General features: G+C 35.8%; 1 non-coding gene and 1 pseudogene across 1 annotated transcript; one reads left to right on the forward strand and one right to left on the reverse strand.

Moving 5' to 3' along the window:
- Positions 1-422: 422 nt before the first annotated feature.
- LOC144287637 (peroxynitrite isomerase THAP4 pseudogene) lies at positions 423-1,274 on the forward strand (annotated as a pseudogene).
- Positions 1,275-2,832: 1,558 nt separating this feature from the next.
- On the reverse strand, positions 2,833-3,045 carry LOC144288171 (small nucleolar RNA U3). The gene has a single exon (XR_013356153.1). It is a non-coding gene; the product is annotated as a small nucleolar RNA U3 (small nucleolar RNA).
- Positions 3,046-24,619: the final 21,574 nt, after the last annotated feature.

Genomic DNA, 24,619 nt, shown 5'->3' on the forward strand with positions numbered 1-24,619 from the left:
TGTAGTGGGGGAATTATATGAAAAGACATTTGAAACAATCGTGTTAAGGGGAAAGGACTGAGCATTGCACCCAGGGCAGCCTAGGAAGTTGTCAGGAACAGACACAACAGTCTCTGGAAGGAACTCCAGGAGACTAGCCACCACAGAGTCAGGCAGCCAAGGAGAAGCAAACTCATCTTTTGTAGATGCTGGCAGTGAGAACTTCACCTCCCTGGGAAGGGCCCTGGTAGATGAGAGTGCTATTTCTATGGATGAGTTTACCTGTCCCCATAATCTGAGGTATACAAATTTATTGGCTCCTTTCATTCTCCAAGCACACTCAGAGCCTGTTGACTGAAAGACATAGAAACTGGCTGCAGCAGGACTAGGCTGGGGTGTGATAAGGGCTTAACTTGGAGTCCCCTGCATTGCTGTTCACAGCAATGTCTCAGAAGCCCTCCAAGAGCCCCTCTGCTCCTCTGACAGACATCACCCTGAAGCCAGCCATGCAAACTGTGCCAAAGCCAGCCATGCAAACTGTGCTCAGCTGAACTGAGCACAGCAATGGCCAGCACCATGTCCACCACCAAGATCATCATGTCAGCATTGGCAGCCCACAAACTCATCAACTTGCTGCACTCCTTCTGCTTCACCCAGTGGATCAAGAGCCAAGTATGCTGCCTATAGGAGCAGTAGAGAATGACGAGCAGAAGACCCTGTCACAGAGGGTCAGCCAATCTAACAGCCAGGTGCACAAGCTTCAGGAGAAGCTGGAGCTGCTTAAGTGAGTACTTACTGAGCAGCCTGCTGCCCCTAGCTGTGGACCCCCCAAGATGAACCCAGTGATGGGAGTCACTGTCCTGATGGTCAGTATCTGGATGCCAGATCCATCCACCAGGACCTACCTGATGCTACAACTCTTCTAGTAACTAGGAGAGGTACACACTCCAATGTGGGCCAGTCCATGTAGAACTTCTGATTTGATGCCTTCCACCCTGACATATAAACCATGCATAGGGAGTGTAGCTTCATCCACCTGAAGACTGACACCAACAAGAAGGCCTTTAGTACCCAGAACTCAGGTACTATAGAGGTGGAGGGTGAAGTGAACCAGTAGGAGCTGTGCTTGGCATCCCACTCCATCATCAGGCTGCCTTTGCCAAGGAGCTCCATGTGGGTCAGATAACGTGAAAATTCAGGTTGAAGGCAAACTTGAACAGTCAGTCTCCATGGCAACTACTACCCAACCCATGACTCAGCATCTTCACATTACCTATAAGAAGGTGACATCCTGATGCAGAGTAGAACTTTGTCCTGGGTGGGGCCTGGTCACCTGTGTGTCATGAAACCATCTCAGTAGATGCCCCACAACAGGTGTGACCACAGTTCTCCACAGGTTCAAGAGTGTTGCCACCACTTGTACCTGTAATAATATAGAAAAAACAAATAAAAGACTTTTCTTTTTCATAAAAAGAAAGAAGGGAGTCCATACAGATAAATGATTTAAATGATTTTTATTAGAATGAAATTTCGAATATATAAAACTAATTACTTACATGCTTATTACTACAAATATTATTTTAAGTTTTTAGCTATGATTTAATACTACTATACAGGTCTTGAAGCAAGAATTTGGCTAACAGCCATGTTCATTAGTATTTCTGAATAATGAAATCCTTGAAAAATTAAACTTTTTCACTTTCTCATTATTGTTCTTAGAATTATTTTATGAATCAAAAATATATACTAATGCAATACAGAATCATGACATTAAATTATATTTTATAGCAATTGTAAGATCAGAATAATACTAACATACTTTGAACTAGTAGCAATGTCATCAAGACAATGCAAATCATCTTCAAAAATAGTCTGTTTGATGTCAAAATAATGTAAAAATGAAGCAATTATTAATCTGAAATAGTCACTCAGACATGCATATCTAAAAGTATCTAGTAAGGATTAAAATATCTGATGGAATAATTGCTAGGAAATATATTTTTACCTTCCTATCATTTTGTTATCTGATCAGTCATCCTACTGCTAGAGTATGCTCCATTAGCTAATTGGACTAGTTGAAATAAAAGACTAACTATGATCTTGATTAAAAACATTCAAGAATTGTTTTAATTTAGAAAAATATATGAAGTTAAAAATTTAGCCATGTTCAGCCAGCTGAAAATAACTGAATGTCAACTGGCCAAAACCTATTGCCAAGTATACATTTTTGCAGTTTTTGAAGTGTTAATAGCAGGTTTTAGCGTGTTATTAACTTCCAAGCTCAACAATAAGCACTCATCAGTATTCTCCTAACCTTTTCAGAATGAATTGTGCAGGACTTACTGTGAACTTCAGTGTTAACGTGACTATCTAGTAACAGTGGTCAAATTTCAATAAGATGGCCTCTCCCATATAAGAATATATCAATGAAAATAGTGCTTTAGATTTTTAGAACATTTTTAGAACCTTCATTTTTTTTTCTAATAAATGAATTTGTGAAATAGGGAGATCAGATACTTTTCTCCCAACTAACTAAAGGAAGAAAATAATTTATAAAAAGTTAACTGACTTACTAAAATGCATACAGATATGTAGAACAACAACAACAACAACAAAACAGAAAACTAGGCTCCTTGACATCCTATGTTTTTGCAATGAGCAACAAAACCTGATGTGCAGCAAGTACATTCTCTCAAAAAACATTTTATTATCATTGTTATCTCCATCAACAGCTCCACTGATAGGCTCAAGACAACCCATATTTCTATTTCTGTTACCATGGCAATTTTCTAATTAATATTAGCTAGCTAATCTTTCCATTCTTTCTTTTTTTATTTTCTTTTTTTAATAGAAACCACTCAGACTGTCTCCTCTTCCTCTTAACTCCTCCAAAGGAGGAAAAGTACAATCATCAATGGCAATAGGCAGTTGCAGAAGCAACATCTAAAGACAGCTTCATGCTCAGGAGAGAACACAGAGCTTCCTCCTTGTGATCCTTTCTTTCAAAAAGATATCTTTCAACGATATCTGAACAGCATGGCCCTGACTTTCCTCTGCAATAGTCCATCCACAGCATTTCAGTGATATCATTTTTCCCATAAGAGACTCTACCCAGACCTTCTGTTCCTCTGGAATGATGGTCACAGCAACTCTAATATGTTCATCTAAAATCTAGGAAATCCTAGATTGCCCAGCAAATGGTTGTATTAGCTCACATAAGTAAGATGATTGCTGAAAACACTGATTAGAAATTTAGGGTCAAATAATCTCTCCTTGCCTCCCTATTTTATCTGTTAATAAATATGTCTTAAAGAACACCACTATGTCAAAGGTTAAAAAAACAGGCTGTTCATAAGCTCAATCAAAAAGGACAGTGATATAGGCCTACCCCAAGAAACAGGAAAAAGTTCAAATAAACAATCTGATCTTACCCCTAAGGAATACAAAAAGAAGAACAAACAAAATCTAAGATGAGTAGGAGAAAGGAAATAAAAAAGATTAGAGCAGAAATAAATGACGTGGATATTTAAAACATAGAAGAAAACCAATGAAATCAAGAGTTAGTTCTCTGAAAAGATAAGACTGATAAACCTTTAGCCAGAATCATCAAGCAAAAAAGAGAAAGAGCTCAAATAAATAAAATAAGAAGTGAAAGAGAAGTAACAACTGACACCACAGAAATATAAAGAATTATAAGAGAATACTATAAAAAATATGCCAACAAATTAGACAATCTTAGAAGAAATAGATAAATTCCTAGAAACACATAATCTTCAAAAATAAACCAGGAAGAAATAGAAAATCTGAACAGGTTATTAGTGATGAAATTAAACCAGGACCAGATAGATTTACAAGTGAATTTAAAGACAAACATATAAAGACAAATTAATACTTATTCTACTCTTCCAAAAAAACGGAAGAGAAAGGAAAGCTGCCAAATGTACTCTCCAGGTCCAGCATTACCCTGATACCAACACCAGACAAAGACACCATAAAAAAATAAAACTACTTACCAATATCCCTGATGAATATATTTGCAAAAGTACTCAACAAAAAATTAGCAACCCACATTCAACAATACATTAAAAGAATCATTCATCATGATTAAAAGGGATTTATTCCAGGGCCCAATTATGGTTCAATATTTGCAAATCAATCAATATGATAAATGAAAACAACAAAACAAAAGATCAAATTCATGTGATCCCCTCAATAGATACAGAAAAAGCATTTGAGAAGATTCAACACCCATTCATGATAAAAACTCTCACCAAAGTAGGTTTAAAGGGAACATACTTCAAATAATAAAGACCGCATATGAAACATCCTCTGCTGATGTCATACTCAATGTTGAAAAACAGAACTTTCCCTCTAAGATCAAGAACAAGGCAAGAATAATCATTCCTTCATTATTATTCAACATAGTACTTGAAGACTAGTCACAGCAATGAAGCAAGAATAACAAATAAAAGATATCCACATTGGTAAGGAAAAGTTAAACTGTCACTATTTACAAATGACATGATACTATGGATTGGCAGAATTAATATTGTGAAAATGTCAATGTTACCCAGGGCAATATACACGTTTAATGCAATCCCTATCAAAATACCATGGACTTTCTTCAGAGAGTTAGAACAAATTATTTTAAGATTTGTGTGGAATCAGAAAAGACCCCGAATAGCCAGGGGAATTTTAAAAAAGAAAACCATATCTGGGGGCATCACAATGCCAGATTTCAGGTTGTACTACAAAGCTGTGGTCATCAAGACAGTGTGGTACTGGCACAAAAACAGACACATAGATCAGTGGAACAGAGTAGAGAATCCAGAAGTGGACCCTGAACTTTATGGGCAACTAATATTCGATAAAGGAGGAAAGACTACCCATTGGAAGAAAGACAGTCTCTTCAATAAATGGTGCTGGGAAAATTGGACATCCACATGCAGAAGAATGAAACTAGACCACTCTCTTTCACCATACACAAAGATAAACTCAAAATGGATGAAAGATCTAAATGTGAGACAAGATTCCATCAAAATCCTAGAGAAGAACACAGGCAACACCCTTTTTGAACTCGGCCATAGTAACTTCTTGCAAGACACATCCACGAAGGCAAAAGAAACAAAAGCAAAAATGAACTATTGGGACTTCATCAAGATAAGAAGCTTTTGCACAGCAAAGGATACAGTCAACAAAACTCAAAGACAACCTACAGAATGGGAGAAGATATTTGCAAATGACATATCAGATAAAGGGCTAGTTTCCAAGATCTATAAAGAACTTATTAAACTCAACACCAAAGAAACAAACAATCCAATCATGAAATGGGCAAAAGACATGAACAGAAATCTCACAGAAGAAGACATAGACATGGCCAACATACACATTGGAAAATGCTCTGCATCACTTGCCATCAGGGAAATACAAATCAAAACCACAATGAGATACCACCTCACACCAGTGAGAATGGGAAAAATTAACAAGGCAGGAAACAACAAATGTTGGAGAGGATGTGGAGAAAAGGGAACCCTCTTACACTGTTGGTGGGAATGTGAACTGGTGCAGCCACTGTGGAAAACTGTGTGGAGGTTCCTCAAACAGTTAAAAATATACCTGCCCTACGACCCAGCAATTGCACTGTTGGGGATTTACCCCAAAGATACAAATGCAATGAAACGCTGGGACACCTGCACCCCGATGTTTCTAGCAGCAATGGCCACGATAGCCAAACTGTGGAAGGAGCCTCGGTGTCCAACGAAAGATGAATGGATAAAGAAGATGTGGTTTATGTATACAATGGAATATTACTCAGCTATTAGAAATGACAAATACCCACCATTTGCTTCAACGTGGATGGAACTGGAGGGTATTATGCTGAGTGAAGTAAGTCAGTCGGAGAAGGACAAACATTATATGTTCTCATTCATTTGGGGAATATAAATAATAGTGAAAGGGAAAATAAGGGAAGGGAGAAGAAATGTGTGGGAAATATCAGAAAGGGAGACAGAACATAAAGACTGCTAACTCTGGGAAACGAACTAGGGGTGGTAGAAGGGGAGGAGGGCGGGGGGTGGGAGTGAATGGGTGACGGGCACTGGGTGTTATTCTGTATGTTAGTAAATTGAACACCAATAAAAAAAATAAATAAATAAATAAATAAGTAAATAAATAAATAAATAAATAAATAAATAAATAAATAAAATCTTTTTAAAAAGCAAAAAAAAAAAAAAAAAAAAATCCTTGAAGACTCCACCAAAAAGCTATTAAGAGTAATAAATGAATTCAGTTAAGTTGCAAGATATAAAATTAATACCCATAAATTGGTAGCATTTCTATACATTAATAACAAAGTAGCAGAAGGAGAAATTAAGAAACCAATTCCACTTGCTATTGCATTAAAAAGAATAAAATACTCTGAACAAACTTACCCAAGGATATGAAAGAGTTGTACTCTGAAAACTATAAAACACTGATGAAAGAAACTGAAGATAACACAAACAAATGAGAAGATATTCCATTCTCATGGATTGGAAGAAATGATATTGTTAAAATATCCATACTACTCAAAGCAGTCTACAGATTTAATGCAATCCCTTTCAAAATACCAATAGTATTTTTCATAGAACTGAAACAAATTCTACAATGGGACCACAAAAGACTCTGAATAGCCAAAGCAATCTTGGGAAAGAGGAACAAAGGCAGGTATCACAACCCCAGATTTTAAGATATACTACAAAGCTATAGTAATCAACACAGTACGGTACTAGCACACACACACACACACACACACACACACACACATACACGCACGCATGCAATCAGTAAAACAGAAAAGAGAGTGCAAAAAACTCACACTTACATGGCCAATTAATCTATGATAAAGGTGGCAATAATATACAATGGGGAAAAGACAATGTCATCAACACATGATGCTGGGAAAATTGAACAGCTATGTGCAAAAGAATGAAACTGCCCACTTTCGTATACCATATATAAAAATACACTCAAAATGGATTAAAGGCCTAAATGTGAGACCTGAAACTATAAAAGTCGTAGAAAAGAACACAGGTGGTAATTTCTTTGACATCAGCCATTGAAACATTTTTTAAATATGTCTCCCAGGCAAGGGAAATAGAAACGAACTAACAAAAAAACAAAAACAAAAACAAAAACAAAAAACTATTGAGACTACAGCACAATAAAAAACTTTTTGCACAGTGAAAGAAACCATCAACAAAACAAAAGGCAATGTACTGAATGGGAGAATTTGCAAATAATATATCTGACAAGAAGTTAATGTCCAAAATATATAAAGAATTTATAACTTAACAACAAAAAAATAAACAATATGGTTTTAAAAATGGTCAGAGGAGCTCAACAGATGTTTTTTCAAAGACCATATAAATGGTCAACAGACACGTGAAAAGATGTTCAACATCATTAATTATCAGGAAAATGCAAATCAAAACCACAATGAGATACTGCTCATATTTGCTAGATGGCTAAAATAAAAAAGATAAATAACAAAGCTGGCAAGAATGTGGAGAAAAAGGAACCTTTATACATTGTTGGTGGTAATGTCAATTGATAATAGCTATTGTGGAAAATGCTATGGAAGTTCCTTTAAAAAATTAAGAATAAAAACACCATATGATTCAATAATTCAACTATTGGATATTTGCTGAAAGAAAACAGAAACACTAATTTGAAAATATATAAGATATATTCACTCCTATGTTTATTGCAGAATTATTTACAATAGCCAAGATATGGAGTCAACCTAAGTGTATACTGATAAATAGACAAGGAAGATGTGATACACACACCACACGCATATACACAACGAAATATTATTCAACCATAAAGATTGTGCCACTTGAGACAACATGGATGAACCTAGAGGGTATTATGCTATATGAAATAATTCAGACTGAGAAAGACAAATACCATATGATTTCAATCATATATAGAATCTAAAAAACAAAACAAATGAATGAAGAAACAAACAAAAAACAGGGTCAAGCCTGTAAATACAGAGAATACACTGGTGACTATCAGAGGAGATGGAAGTAGGCAGTTGGTCAAAATGTGTGAAGGAGAGTGGGAGGTACAGGCCTCCAGTTGTGGAATAAACAAATCATGGGAATAAAAGGCACAGGATGGGAATATAGTCAATGATACAGTAATAGTGTTGTATGGTGACAGTAGGTACACTTGTGGCAAGTAAAAAAAATAAATAAATAAATAAATAAATAAATAAATAAATAAATAAATAAATAAAAGATATAGAATAATTTCATGGAATTCATCATTAGGAAGACTATTCAGGATTCAGTTAAGTAGTAAAAACATCAATTGGTCGCTCCCTTTGTCTTCCTGTATCCTCCCGGAACCTCACTCCTTTGTTCCTTTGCTCTTTATCTAAGTGCATCTGCTTCATTGTTTTTCTGAAGATCCACTTCTCCACTCATCTAATTGCACATGGCCAATTATAACTTTCATAAAAGTAATATTAATTCTTGGTCGGTAATGATACCTGGCTTAGACTTTCCTGTTAAGTCACCTAGTTTTCATGTCTGAGTTTTACTGACTGAAGAAAAATCTGATGAATATACCTTGTGTAGAGCCAGTTGCCTCACAGTTCCACTCCCTTCAGCTATATCTGGAGTTACATGACCATGTGATACATCAGGCTTCCTATTCTGGGTTTAGGAATGCTGGTTGTCTCTTATGAGAACTTACCCAGTATTTCTAGAATGTTAACTTTTGAAATTAGCAAAGATGTTTTATATTTTTTTAAGATTTTATTTATTTATTCATGAGAGACACAGAGAGAGAGAAAGGCACAGACACAGGCAGAGGGAGGAGCAGGCTCCATGCAGGGAGCCTGATATGGGACTCAATCCCGGATTCTGGGATTACACCCTGGGCCTAAAGCAGACACTCAGCCGCTGAGCCACCCAGGCATCCCACCAAAGATGTTTGAAAGGGCTAGAATACTGTTAATCAGGGTATAGAGAAACAATGATTCCAATAAAATATTTTTCCAGCTGTAAATTGATATATTTTCTTGAAGAAAAAGTGCATCATTATCTTTAAAAATAATCATATATATTGATTCATTCACTTCTAGTAATTTGTATTAAGGAAAAAGGCAGAGGTGAGCAGCAGCATTACCATAGCAATGCTACTACTGTAAATACTGCATGATATTTATAGTAATTAAAAGCTAGAAGGGACGCCTGGGCAGTTCAGTAGTTGAGCATCTGCCTTCGGCTCAGGGCGTGATCTTGGAGTCCCAGTATCAAGTCCTGCATCGGTCTCCCTGCATGGAGCCTGCTTTTCTCTCTGCCTCTGTCTCTGTCTCTCTCTCTCTGTATCTCTCATGAATAAATAAAGTCATTAAAAAAAATAAAAGCTAGAAAGAACCTAAAAATGTAAGGACAGAGAAATTGTTAAAAAATATTTCAATATGTGGAATACTATGCAGATTAAAACGATAATATAAAGGAATATTTAATGATAGACAAAATGCTGAAAATATATTTAAAGATAGAGGACAAATTTGTACATATCTGGAGTAAATAGATGAATAAATGTATCCTCTGAGGAATGCCAGACACATACTAAGTAAAACACATACTAAGCACCTAATAAGTACTAGAGCTTATCCTGGTTGGTTTGTGAATGTATGTGAACACATAGATGAGCATGCATAGAAATATACATAGAGTTTGGAAAATTTTTTTATGCCTCTCAAATCACCAATCCCTTCAATTAGTGAATGGAATAAATCCTTAATTGCGATACAGCTCTGTCTTGCTTGGTATATTAATCCTCTCAACCCTTTTGCCCAAATTTTTTCTTTGCATAAAACAGCTTGACAGTACAATGAAGATTGTGATACTATAAATTCCGAGACATGCAATTCCAAAAATTATAATGAAGACATGAGGGAAAAAAAAAAGAAGCAAATCTGGTAACTGGAATATAGAATTTTCTAAGTGATTCTCAAGTATATTTAACAGACTGTCATTAGTGTCAGTGTAAAGGGAAAAATATCCCTAGTGAATTTAAAGAATATGGTGTAAATTATCTGTCACACGTGAATTTTCAAATTACTTTTCTGGTTTTATAAAATTTCATGAAGTTTTCCTCTCCCCCCCCAATCTCTCTCTCTCTCTCTCTCTCTCTCTCTCTCTCTCTCTCTCTCTCGGAGTCCCAGGATCAAGTCCTGCATTGGGCTCCCTGCATGGAGCCTGCTTTTCTCTCTGCTTCTGTCTCTCTGTCTCTCTGTCTCTCTCTCTCTCTCACATACACACACACACACACACACACACACAGAATAAATCTCAGAATTTGAACCAAGTTTTAAAATATGGCTTAAAATTTCTCTAGGTTTTTATTATAAATGACTTTAGTGTTTACTGGCAGTTTTTTATACTGTAATTCCCCATTCTTCAGTTCATACTTTACTGTATCTCATATTTACATGCAGTACAATCTTCAAGTCAAAATTTCATTAATGACATTTAGCTTATTCCTGCTTTCCCTATTCTTGAATGACTTAGAATGGGTTTCTATTTATTTCTTTCATGTAGTAAACTTGGCTAAATATATAATTTTGTGCCATTGACTTACCCTGTAACTGTCAGTAAACCCTACAATTGTTGCACTGGGCAAGTTTGGGACAAATTTGGTTTTAACATCTCTTATAGAATATGAAATCATGGAATCCTGTGCTTCTCAAAGGAATGCACTGTTACCACTGAAGACACATAATGGTATCACAGGTTTTATGGAAGCTTAAAAGACAAACATAGCACTTCTCATCTTTCTTAAGATTTCTTAATTACACAAAAAAGTGGTTTGGTTCTCTTTTTCTTTTCTTTCTTTCTTTCTTTCTTTCTTTCTTTCTTTCTTTCTTTCTTTCTTTCCTTTCTTTCTTTCTTTCTTCTTTCTTCTTTCTTTCAAAGAAAAAGGACACAGTTTATAACAGTAAAACACTCACATGTATATTATAAATCAGGGTAGGAAAACTTCATGAAAGCAGACCATAAAAATATCATGCAAGCTGAAACCCATACAAAGCAATCTTTATCATTAGCAGGAAAAGTTGCAGTTGCTCTGTGATGTCTAACTTGCTTTGGATTATCTTTTCAAAGATGTTTGTTTAGCAAGCAGCCTTGGAAGATAGGCACAATCTACTGGAGGAGATTTACTATTCAATATAATAAAACTAAGTTCTCCCTCTGAATCAGTTGTATTTGCAGGGTGTAACATGTAAGGCCCCCTCTCAGATCAGACTTCCCAAAGCTGAGGTTCTTTTGTAATATACTCCACTGTGTGTACAGGCATCACCTGTTGTTCTGTGGGAACTGGGGCTTAGACAAGCAACACCACAGTGTTACTCTGCCTACTGCTATTGTTCTAAGTGATACACTCTCTTTTCCACGTATCCAGGAGTCTCCTGTCTTCTGCCACTGTTTATTAAACTATAGCAAGCTAAATTTTCCATGGACGTCACAAATAGGTCAAGGATTCCATTCCTTCTACTATTCGAAATTATTAAGATTTAGAAAGCAATTACCAAAAAAGGGCCTTATATAATTAAAAAGGAGAACATTTTTGTATTATTTTCAGATAACAGGATCACACACTTATAGAAGCAACAAATATTAATTGTGAATTTGACTGAAATGCAAAATATTATAGCTTATTTTGACTGGTAATTTAAAAAATATAATAGCCTTTTTCCCTACCTAAAACAGTTGAAAGTGAAGACTAATCAGAGACCCAGTCAGATACTAAAACTTAATATAAAGCTAACATAAAATGAAGTCACTGGGCTGTATAGATTACTTTGCATTTGAGTTGGGAGGCACTCCTAAACTTACTAATTTCATAATTTCATATTTTCATATAAATTGGGATTTTTAAAAAATCTTAACTTAATCTTTGTGTTATTATTTGTAGTTAATAATATTGATAATAGTTTCTTTTAGGAGATCTTAAAAATCACATAATGCATAAAAATAGAAATAAACAATTCCATCATGAAAAGAAATATTCGTTTATCTTTTTTTTAAATTATTACAAAGACAATACATTTTGGCCATAGAAAAATGAGAACCTACAGATAAGTCAAAAGGTGAAATAAATTTAAAATCTCCCACAAGCACACCTCTTAAAGAGAACTACTGTTAATACTTTCACAAACTTATTTCCACACATTTTTCCATTATATATATTAGTGTCAATATTATATTCTGCTTAGTAACTTGAATTTTTTACTTAACCATACATCATAAATATCAATGCTAATAGATATTTATCTGCAATATCATTTTTAACTAGATTAAAGGTGTTGCATTTTATTAATGCACTATAATTTATTTAATGCCTATTTATAGATATGAATGGTTTTTTCCTATCTTTTTTAAGATTTTATTTATTTATTCATGAGAGACAGAGAGAGAGAGAGAGAGAGAGGCAGAGACACAGGCAGAGAGAGAAGCAGGCTCCATGCAGGGAGCCTGATGTGGGACTTGATCCCAGGACTCTAGGATCAGGCCCTGGGCTGAAGGCGGCTACTAAACCGCTGAGCCACCCAGGCTGCCCATCAATATCTTAATATAATAAATAAGGCTATAGTAACTCCTTCTCAGAACCATCAGATATATTGCCTGAATTTTATAATCTCAACTCCTGACTTTAAAGCTTATTTTAAGGACTAATAATCATTTTGTTTCTGTAATACATTTTGCTTGTATCACATCCTGCTAATGGATCCTGTTCAGGTTCCTAAATGTGTCTGTACAGTCACTACCCTCCTCAACAACTGGTCCCATAGTAAAAGAAGGAGGAGAGACTGATTCTAGTCCAACCACAATCTACATTTTCTAAAGAAATTCATGATTGGGTACCTGCGTGGTTCAGTTGATTAAATGTCTGCCATTGGCTCAGGTCATGATCCCAGAGTTCTGGGAACTAGTTCCACATTGGGCTCCCTGCTCAGTGGTGAGTCAGCTTCTTCCTCTATCCCTGCCCCTGCTCGTGCTTTCTTGCACTCTCACTCTCTCTTCTAAATAAATAAATAAAATCTTTAAAAGAAAATAAATAGACTCCTTATCAATAAGATCTTAACAATGGCAGAAATTCAGATGGCATGGATGAATATCGTGTGGCCTGATTTCATCTGCTCTTGGTCTAAAGAAGGGGCTAAAAATGAAAAAAGTGGGCTCTGACATCTAGGAAATGCTCTGTACTGTCAACTAGGTCTTGGTTTTCTCATATTGAACATGAATAATTTTTTTTAATTTAAAGATTTTATTTATTTATTTGAGGGTGAGAGAGAACATGAATGGGAGGAGGGGCAAAGGGAGAAGGAGAGGGAGAAGCAGACTCCCCACTGAGCAGGGAGCCCCACACGGGTCTCCATCCCAGGACCCTGGAATCATGGACTGAGTTACTCAGGCACCCTGAACATAAACAGTTTTATAGAATATCAACATCACATATGACTATAGATTATGATGGTTCAAGACCAAAGCAAGATCACTCTATAATCATGTCTTAACATAGATGAAAACCTGAACATTGTCCAAACAACAAAAATAACCCAAACATTCCCCTATCCTGCCAAACAAGTGACTGTTTTAACAATTATAGCTTTAGCCTCATTCTAGCTTTCCTTCTTTCTAGATAAGATTAGCATAACCAATCATAAAATTACCTTCACTTCCTGACTACATCCAATCTGGAGCAAAGCCCTGCTTCCTTAAATCTCCTGAAAATCATCAATATAAGGAAAATAAGCCTAAATATGTCAATCTTTTTAGTAGTCTCCCATTGAGATGCCCCATGGTTCTCCATGATGTGAGCTCTTTTACTTCACTGTGAATCATAATACCAAATTATTCAACTGCAGGTGTGGCTGGAAAGCAATTACACTTTTAAAATAGAAGAATTTCTGGCACAAGATAACTGCTTAATAAATATGAGTTGTTATCATTATACGAAGCAGCTTATTGTAATGTCACACCTATGGATTTAGAAATCTGAGGAGCTTGGGTGGCTCAGTCTGTTGGGTGTCCTACTCTTGATGTCAGCTTAGGTCATGATCTCATGAGTCTTGGGATTGGAGCCCTGCCCTTTCAGTGAGGCTCCATGCTCGATGGGGAGTCTGCTTGAGATTCTTTCCCTCTGCTCCCTCCTTCTCTCTCTCCCTCTCAAAGAAATAAATAAATCTAGAAAGAATGAAAGGGACACCTGGGTTGCTCAGTGGTTGAAAGCATCTGCCTTTGGCTCAGAGTGAGCTCCTGGTCTGAGGATCGAGTCTCACATTAGGCTCCCCACAGGGAGCCTACGTCTATGTTTCTGCCTCTCTTTCTCTCTGTGTCTTTCATGAATAAATAAATAAATCTTAAAAAATAAAGAAAAAGAAAGAAAGAAGAAAGAAAGAAAGAAAGAAAGAAAGAAAGAAAGAAAGAAAGAAAGAAAAGAAAGAAAGAAAGAAAGAAAGAGAAAGAAAGAAAAAGAGAAATCAAGACCTCCCAGTGCTGCACTATCTTGGCCAAATCCCAAATTTCTCTAACCTCATTTCTTCATTTGTAATGTGAGTTACAGCAACATTTTCCTGCAGAAAGTTGAGTATTATTAGATGAAGACCTCATTTAATATTAATTTTTCCTATATCTTCCTATTTATTCTATAAATTCATCCTCTATTTCTAGGACAATAAGTGAACTCTCAATGGAACAATCCATTTGTTTTTAGTTTTCTCATGGATATACACAATAAGCAGAAATAAAGGCATGAACAAACCTTTTAAATATGGGATCATTTATGCACATCCATTTTTAAAATATTTTTTCAAACAAGCTACTTTAAACTTGTAAGCAGAGGATAAAGGAATGAAAGAGTGAAGGAATAGCTTTGTTCCTTGGCCAAGATAGAAGAGATCAGAACCAAACAGAAACATTTCTTAGAGACTAGATGGCAATTTATATAGAGCCATTCCTACATATATTTAACACATGGTTTTAAAAATTCAACTTATAAACAATTTCAATAATGATTTACTACATAAATAAAACAACACTTGAAGATAAACACTGTTAGCCAATGTACTTTCTGAGGACATTTGGCATGAAAAGATGGTAATATAACCTTTTATCTGCTTTGAGGCACAGGTGTACTACAGAAAAAAAGAAGGAAAAAAAAGAAAAAACTTTTTTATAAGGCCCTTTCTCCACCAAGAGTTGAATAAGAGAACAAGTGAGGGTGAAAAAAGACAAGGACAACAGGCCATATCCGAAACAAATATAAAAATAAAAATGTGTGTATTCCAATTAAACCAGTGCTGGTATTACATAAACACTTTAATTCTCTTGCTTCAGATATCTTTAGGTTTACTGAAGCATATTATATACTGTTTTTCTAAAAGACTGATGTTCTTCTCTAGGGAGGAAAAAAACTCAGAATAAAGGACTAACATGAAAAAAAATAGTGAAGAAAATTGTGTCCAGTGGAAACGAATTTTCAGTACATTAGAAAACATATAGTCAGTTTGCTTAATTTTGAATTTTTTCCATTTGGTTACCTAGAAGAACACTTAATGGAATTTTAACCACATAATTTAAATTACCTCAATTTCTGGTGAAAAGCAATAGAGTAAAATATCAATTTGTGGATTTACTAACATTATGAATCTACTAACATTATGGGTTGATCAGGAAATCACTCAGGAAATAGGAAATAGATGTAATTGAGGAGCAATTTTATTGGAATTTATTGATATAATTTCATTCATGTCATTTTGTGAATTCTGGAATCTTTTTTTTGTACTTGTATTCTAATATACTTAAATACATACTCCACTTGTATACATATAATTGTACATTCCAACATTAGCCATCCCATACAATATATTCATATCAATTTAAAATTCATTTGTTTATATAATTTCTAAATGTAGATTTTGCATTTTCTCTTATACATGTTCATAATTATTCTTTTTTAAAATTAATTATCGAGTTTATATCAGGTTACCGTTCTATTTACTGATTGTTCGACACATAATGAAAACAATGCAAATGTCCTATTGGTTTCACCATATGTGGACATATTTGAATTAAAAAAAGCTGGTAAAACTTTGGTATTGGTTTGGGACTTCCATTGAAGTTTGGGAGGGCTATAAATAGTTAAGTCTCTAAAAACCTCTCTAGGGAGTATGTAAATGGGAAAAATTATTAATTTTTAATGTGTGTGTTAATGAATTTATGAGCCAAACCAGTTGTGCAAAAAGTCAAGTTTTATATTTTGTGCAATGACATTATTTTTGACTCAGAATCAATTCCATCAATCTAATAGGAAATAAAAATAACTTTAGTTTTTCCTGTATTTCTCCTTCTTCCTCTTGGAGCTGATCAGGAAATTGATTAGGAATTTAGGGGTGGCCCTCAGCTTGACTAAATTTTAGACTTCTTACTGAGTTTAAGCCCCCTTTCTTCCCTTTTTTTCTGAGCATTTATTTTGTAATACTTACTTTATAGAAAACTTACAATTAAATTTTTTTTCTCTGCCCCTTGGAGATGTAAACCTTTTTAAAAGCTTCCTGCCAGTTTTACACTCTAAGAATGTCCTTCTGAAGGACCTATGCACCATCTTTTTTAAATCGAGGATGATAACACCCCTATCTGCCTTCTCTGTGACAGAGAAAAGGCTTATCTTCAGTGGGAGCCAATTAACAAGCACAGATGGTCTAATCACAGAGAAAAGCATCTGCAAACTTGGAATAACTCAATGTACTCCACATATCCCATTGATCACTTTCACACTGATGTCCTCTAGTATTTTCCTAGCAGTTCACCCCAGCACTTAAAAACCTCCCACTCTTGGAATGCCTTGGTGGTTCAGTCAGTTAAGTATTTGCCTTCGGTTCAGGTCATTATCTTGGGGTTTGGGATCAAGGCCCACGTTCTGCTCCCCACTCAGCGGGGAGTCTGATTGTCCCTCTCTCTTCTCCCCCTGCTGTGGTCTCTCTCTCTCTAATGAATAAATCTTAAAAAGAAAACCCTCCCACACTTTATTCTTACAATCAGACACCAAAACTTTCCATTCATTCTCAAAAATTATTTGTCTATTACACTCGCTCAGGAGCTCACCTACACATGGATAAATCATTTTCTATTCTTCTCACTAGAATGCCCCTAGATCAGATCTGCATGGACCAAAAACCAATCCAGTCAACCTACACAAAAGTGGCATTTCTTGAATAGGTTGTGAAAATGTCACTGGAGGAGCCCCAAACCATCACTGGGGCTAAACAGCCAAGAGCTGGGGCATAATGTTGCAAGAGTCGCCAACATTCTTGCCTCTCTTAGGCTCAGAAGCTACTTGCCAATTGCACTGACTTGGCATATTGTTGCCTCTGCTTTCCCTTGAAATAGGAAATAGTTCCTTCTTCTATTGATGCCACTGATGGTACTACGGACTGACACCCATTGCCAGACTGGATCCAGTAAGGATGTGACTGCCTCATGGTACCCTTGTGGATGTGCCCATTCTCTAGCTGCAGAGGACCCTGGGACCGTATTTTGTATTCAGTAGTGAGAAATGAACTCTGCCATATAAGCTGGAAAATCCCAAAATTATCGGGAATTGTCTTAGATGTTAAGCTCTAAAATAATGACAAAGTTCCATATAAGTTCCTTTACCTATCAGTCTTACATAAAAATCTAACATTACTTTCTCCATTATCTTGTCATGCCCTTGCTTCCAAAATATTCACTTGTTGCAGTGATATGAATGAACCTGGACGGTATTATGCTATGTGAAATAAGCTAGACACATATAAATAATGATAGTGCACAACATAACTTATATGAGGAATCTAAAATAGTCAAACTCAAAAAAAAGCAAAGCATAAGATAGTGGCTGCCAGAGGCAGGATGAGGAAATGGGAAATAATAGTCAAAGGATACAAAGTTTCATCTATACAAGATGAATAAGTTCTGGAGATTTATTGTATAGCATAGAGTATATAACAATAATGTATTTTATACTTAAGATTTTGCCAAGAGGGTAGGTCTTATGCTAGGTAACTTTATACATACAAAAAATAATAAATAAAGAGGGTGGAAGCAAGTTTTTGGAGGTGATGGATATGTTGACAGCATAGATGTGATTTCATGGGTATATAGTTAGCCACAAACTCATCAAGTCATCTGCACACATATGTACAGCTTTTTATATGTCAACCATACTTCAATTAAAGTGGTTAAAAAAACAACAAATTTTGGAGAGGATGCGGAGAAAGGGGAACTTGCACTGTTGGTGGGAATGTGAACTGGTGCAGCCACTCTGGAAAACTGTGTGGAGGTTCCTCAAAGAGTTAAAAATAGACCTGCCCTACGACCCAGCAATTGCACTGCTGGGGATTTACCCCAAAGATACAGATGCAGTGAAACGGCAGGACACCTGCACCCCAATATTTATAGCAGCAATGTCCACAATAGCCACACTGTGGGAGGGGCCTTGGTGTCCATCAAAAGATGAATGGATAAAGATGATGTGGTCTATGTATACAATGGAATATTCCTCAGCCATTAGAAATGGCAAATACCCACCATTTGCTTCGATGTGGAGGGACGTGGAGGGTATTATGCTGAGTGAAATAAGTCAATCAGAAAAGGACAAACATTATATGGTCTCATTCATTTGGGGAATATAAAAATTAGTGAAAGGGAGTAAAGGGAAAGGAGAGAAAATGAGTGAAAATATCAGTGAGGGGGACAAAACATGAGAGACACCTAACTCTGGGAAATGAACAAGGGGTAGTGGAAGGGGAAGTGGGTGGGGGGTTGGGGTGACTGGGTGATGGGCAATGAGGGGGGCACTTGGTGGGATGAGCACTGGGTGTTATTCTATATGTTGGCACATTGAACTCCAATAAAAAAAAAATTAAAGTGGTTAAAAAAAACTGGTTCTAAGTAATCAGCTGAGAGTAATATCCTAAATGGGTATCTATGATCCTCGAGGTTCACATTTTAACTACCCAACCTCCTTCCCCTATTACTCAGTGTAAATCCTCACTTTCTATTTTCCTAGGACACAAATTCTAAGGCCAATACTTTGCACATTCCTCTGCCTAGAATGCCCTTGACTTAATTTCTCTATACAAATCAGGGGTGCTAAAACTTCTAATGATATCTGTGATGAAACACAGGGTCTTCCTGCAACACTACCCTGAGAATGATTAATACCGCTTCCAGGTTTAGTGGGAAGATGACTGATCTTTGGTGTCTGCCATGGCTGAAAGAGAAGTGATTCCTTCATGCAAGATCTCTGTCCTCCCTGGTCCAAATACACACACTTTTCAAAACTCTGCACAATTACCTCTCCTATTAAGCCTTGCCTATCTATTATAGCTCACTATGACCGATGTAATTATAAAATTCAGCACTAATTTTTTCACATTTGTTTTGACACTTCTTTATTTCTTTTCAGTCTCATGAATATATCATAGCTTTATGTATCATGTTCCTTAGGTAGTAAGTGCCTAAAGGTTAGGATCCTTTCTTTCCTCCTCTTGCTCATCAGCACATGAATCTGTACTCTGTCTTCAGCAGATAGTCAAGAAGTCTGTTTGTTGAAAGAGCAAATGCCACTGTAAACCCAACTCACATTTTGTCTTCTTTAAGATGCTGGGATCTCATATTCTCCACAGTGACTCCTATGATATTTTATGTTCCTGATGTACAAAGCTGGCTTCTCAAGTTCTTAACACATCCTTGGCAATGATGCTAGTAGATAAATTGGCTCAGCCTCTCAAGTACATTCCCTAAGGTTCCTTGAAGCCCAGCAGCTGCTACAAATGTGCTGTACTTGATTCCCTTGGCAGGCTCATTATGCTCACCCCAGTCACCTGTTCTCACATTGCTTTGGCAAATTCACCTGTTGTGACAAATGTCCTCTCTTTTCAGCCAGACAATGATTCATCAAATATCTTACTTAATCAGGTATTTCCTCTTCTAAGTCTTTGTATGCATTGTTCCTCTCATTATTCTTGTGTGCTGAGTAAAATAATGTCTCAGATCCTAGAGCAGGGAAATCCTCTATTAAAGAATCTGGTATGAAAAAACTATGGTAATGTTTTTTGAGGGTACAGGTTTTGAATTTTGAGTATCCAAGTACACTAGTTTTTGATGACTTACCAGAAAATTGTCTGGCAAGAAAAAGGGGCCTTAGGAAAGCATTATATACATGTGTCTCTCTGTGTGTGTGTATGTATATTACCATTTTCCATAAAATATCATTAATTTTGGAGAAATTCAAGATTACTTTTATTACTAGCTCCAACTTTAAATAAGTAAAATGAAAAAATCTGTATTCAAGTAGGAAGCTGTTCAGCTGCCTTGCAATTTCTTCAAAGAGCAAATGTATGTTAAGCATCTTCTAATATCCTCATTCATTTCTTCCTTAAATTTCCGGCTTACTGAATATTTTCAATACCAGAAAACTTTCAAATGCCTAATCTAGCAATTATTCAAAATCTCCCTTTCCACTATGATCACCACGCAGCCAAACGTATACCCTGCATCAGTCATAGTTCACCCTTCAGCCACCACAACACTCCCAGCTCTGTACAGAATGTCCAGATGAGTTCTTGTTTCTTCATCTTGCAATAAGTACTTAAGCCCATTTTTTGATCAATTTTCTTCTAAGTCATCATGAACCATCTCATATACCTCCTTTTCAGTGAATCTTGCCTCAGATTCTCAAGGCCAATTAAAAGTGGTCCACTAGGGAGCATCTGAGTAGCTCAGTGGTTGGGCATTTCCCTTTGGCTCAGGTCATGATCCTGGGGTCCTGGGATCGAGTTCCATATCAGGCTCCTTTCAGGGAGCCTGCTTCTCCCTCTGCCTGTGTCTCTGCCTCTCTGTCTCTCTGATGAATAAATAAATAAAATCTTCTAAGAAAAAAATAAAAGTGGTTCACCAAGTTCCCACAGAACAATTTTCTATTACAATTGACCATGTTCTGAGAGTCTTCATGCCTGGAAATCCAAGAAGGCAGATCCTATCCCATTCTTTATGAATTGATACCTGGCAAAATATATGACATGTATGATGAACTTGATCAATATAGGAAAAATGATTGTAAATTAAGAATCATTTTTGATAGATTTTGTTTGTTCAAAAACAAAAAAAACCCTAAGAGATTTGCAATAACATTACCACTGAAAAAAATTCAGAATGCTACACAAAATATAAAAAAGCATAACTACAAACCCACTACTGGACTGATGAGAGTATTAGAAATCCATAATAAAAGTGAAGGCAAAGGAGATAACTGGTGATTTTGAGGTTTGTTTTTAATGTATATATGAACTATGCTGTGAGAGGTCAGGAGGAGTGGGCCTTGGAGTGTTAACTCCACCCCCAAGCCAGTGAATATGACAACAGACAGCTGAATAATGCTGAAACTTAAAACAGTACATGTTCAATGTGACAGTGAACTTGAAATAAACTGCTATGCATGAGGGAAAAAGCAACAAGGGAACTTCCCTTTCCCCATATCATTACTGGGTCTAGGAGAAGCTATATTTTCTCCCTGTAATTTGGCCCTCCTCAAATCTGTGCTCCCAAATCCCAGTACTTGGATGGTTCAAAAATCCTCAAAGGGAAATTATAAAGTGACTATTGGTTAACAGAATTCCAGGAACCTGGTAGAAGCAAATGCAAATCCTTTTTGGATTAACTGAGTTCTCAGGATATCATCACTAAAAGAAATGTCTAGCAACAAAATTCATAACAGAATCACAATCCACACAAATAATGCATGCGCCATAATACCCAAGAAACAACAGAAAGAAACAAAACACACAAAGGTTTAGATACTGAAATTACTGGATATAGAATGTACAATAAAAACATTCATGTGTTTAAAAAAAGGGAAACTGAAGAATATGATCAAGGAACAAAATCTTTTTATAAATAAAAAAATTTAAGAACAAACATAACTTCTAAAAAGGAAATAATTTCAACTAATAACTAAATTTCACAAATGAGTTAAAGAGATTAGATATAAATAAAAAAAGACAATTGAAGAAATTAAAGATTGACTTGTGAAAACTATGCATATCACAGTCATGAAATGAAGAGATAAAAATGTAAACGGTGTTTTAAAAGATTAGCTAAAAAGATTGAAAGGCTATATTTCATTTTCATGAGTAGGAACAAATAATAAAATAATGATTCACTTATTTCCAAATGCTCTGTAGATTCAGTGGCATTCCAATAAAAATACAGTTTGGAACTTGAGTAAGCAAATCTAATATGGTTTTGTATCAGAAAATACCCAAAAAGGACCAAGACACATGGAAAATAATAAGGAAGGAGACTCACTATGCTAGATATTACGACCAAACGTTTTTATATTAAAATAACATAATTAAGATAGTGTCTAAAAGCACAAAAATGAGAAACAGAGCAATGAAACAGAATGAAGGATTCAAAATATAGTGAAAATGTATAAAATGTAGCTCCATGCATTTACCATGGATGGATATCTCAAATGTGATGTTGAGCCTAAATCATATCATGAAAGAAACATCATTATTATAGTTATATAAAGTTCAAAATTACATAAAAATGAGTGATATATTTTAGGAATGCTTTCACATGTGATGAAACAGTAAAGAAATGTAAAAGAATATGAGATAAAAATCAGGAGAATGTTCCTCACGAGGAAATTAAGAGAGACTGGAGTAAGTCTCTGGAGTAAGGATGATGTGAGAAACAAGGGCAGAAGAAAAATTATTCAACTTCCTTACTATTTGCAGCCCATTGACAAGTCCTTGAAACAGACAGAGTGACATTCCTCTAGGGACTCAACTGCCTGGATGTTGACTCTTTGCAAAAAACAGCAGGCAATCTTAGCCCAACCCCCAGGATCCTGTAAGTGTACTTGAACACATATAAGAATTCCTTTGGAAACTTTATCTTTAAGCCCCCTCCCCCACCGATTATATATGTTGGCAACCATTCCCCGAGCATATGACCCACCAATATACATCTGAAGGGTCTCCTGACTAAGGTTTTATTAGACAATAATAAATGACCTTTTCCTAACAATAGCTGGTTCCCTCAAGGTCCTGGAAACGTTGCTTCCAAAATTCCTTAGAGACTTATGCTGTCCCTAACCCCCTCCCAACTTTAAGATATATAATGGGCCACTCCTCATGACCCTAGTGCGGCTCTTTCTGCCCACAGGTCTTGTCCCCGTGCTTTAATAAAATTACCTTCTTGCACCAAAGACATCTCAAGAATTCTTTCTTGGCCGTTGGCTCGAGACCTCACCAACATTCCAACACTATGTAATTTGGTGACCCAGATAGGACCCCTCCTCTCACTCTAGCGAGCTTTTTTTTTTCTGTTCTCACTTTTACTTAGTAAACTGACACTTTGCCCTTTTGTGTCCACGATATTCATTTTTTGACTCTGCAAGACAAGAACCCTGCAACCCTGTAGCAAGGACACAGCAGAGTTCTATGAAATTAGTAATATTCTCTTGCTTATATGGTGTGGTGGGAATAGAGATATTTGTGTTGTATACTTTTTATGCCTCCATTCACATGTCTTAGAAATATTGCTTTCTCTCCTTATAATAAAAATTGAGATTTGATTTTGAATAACTAGTATTTATTAATTAACTCAACAAGTATTTATTGAGAACCTTCTGCATTCAAAGCCCTGTATCAGGTGCTGGGATACAGTAGTAAATAAACCAGATTAAGTTTTTATTCTGGTGCAGCTAACATTCTAGTTTTAGAAATAAAATGGTGAACATAATTCTTTTATTTCACTAATGAACAAACTGAGAAATTGAAAGTCCAGATGACTTTTTAAAAGTTCCAAAATGAGGATAAATTCAGACTTAAGTATCAGCTGTCTTGATAGCCAGTGCAGTGTTCTTTTCATTACAAATTCAACTATCTATATTCAGAAGAAATGCTATGTAATAGAGAGGTAGAGAGATGAATCAAAGGTGGAGAGAGGGAGAAAAAGAGAGATACACACTCATAAATATTATACCTAAACAAAAGCAAAAACAATACACCGAGGATGTGTTCCTGCAAGCATTTATCTGTTGGATGACAACCTGTACTCTTTCATTTCCGAATAGTCCTCATAAAAGGTCATCTCCTGACAAATATAATCATTAACATCTCGTTTTTGTTTTACATGGTGACAAACATTAAAATATGCCTTTCAATACCTCCAATTAAATGGGAGCAATTTAGCATCAATGATTAATCAATAATAAGTCAACAATAGCAAACTGCTTACATGTGAACGTATATTTTTTAGTAGGGACCTAGTGCCAATAGTAATACTTTCTTATTTTCTTTTATGCTTCTAGGCCTAATGATAATTGATCAAGCAAGGAAGTCTTTGCTAATTTGGAAAGGACCAGAGCTGGGTGACACCCTATATATATTTAAGGGTGTAGATTATGTATTTATGCATCTTTAAAATGAAAATGTGTAAAGCACACGTAAGTATTTAAAATTCTGTACAGACTACACATACTGGTGAATATTAAGAAAACTTCGTGAGTCATAATGTGT

The sequence above is a fragment of the Canis aureus genome, chromosome 17 (assembly GCF_053574225.1).
Source record: "Canis aureus isolate CA01 chromosome 17, VMU_Caureus_v.1.0, whole genome shotgun sequence".
Lineage (NCBI taxonomy): Eukaryota > Metazoa > Chordata > Mammalia > Carnivora > Canidae > Canis > Canis aureus.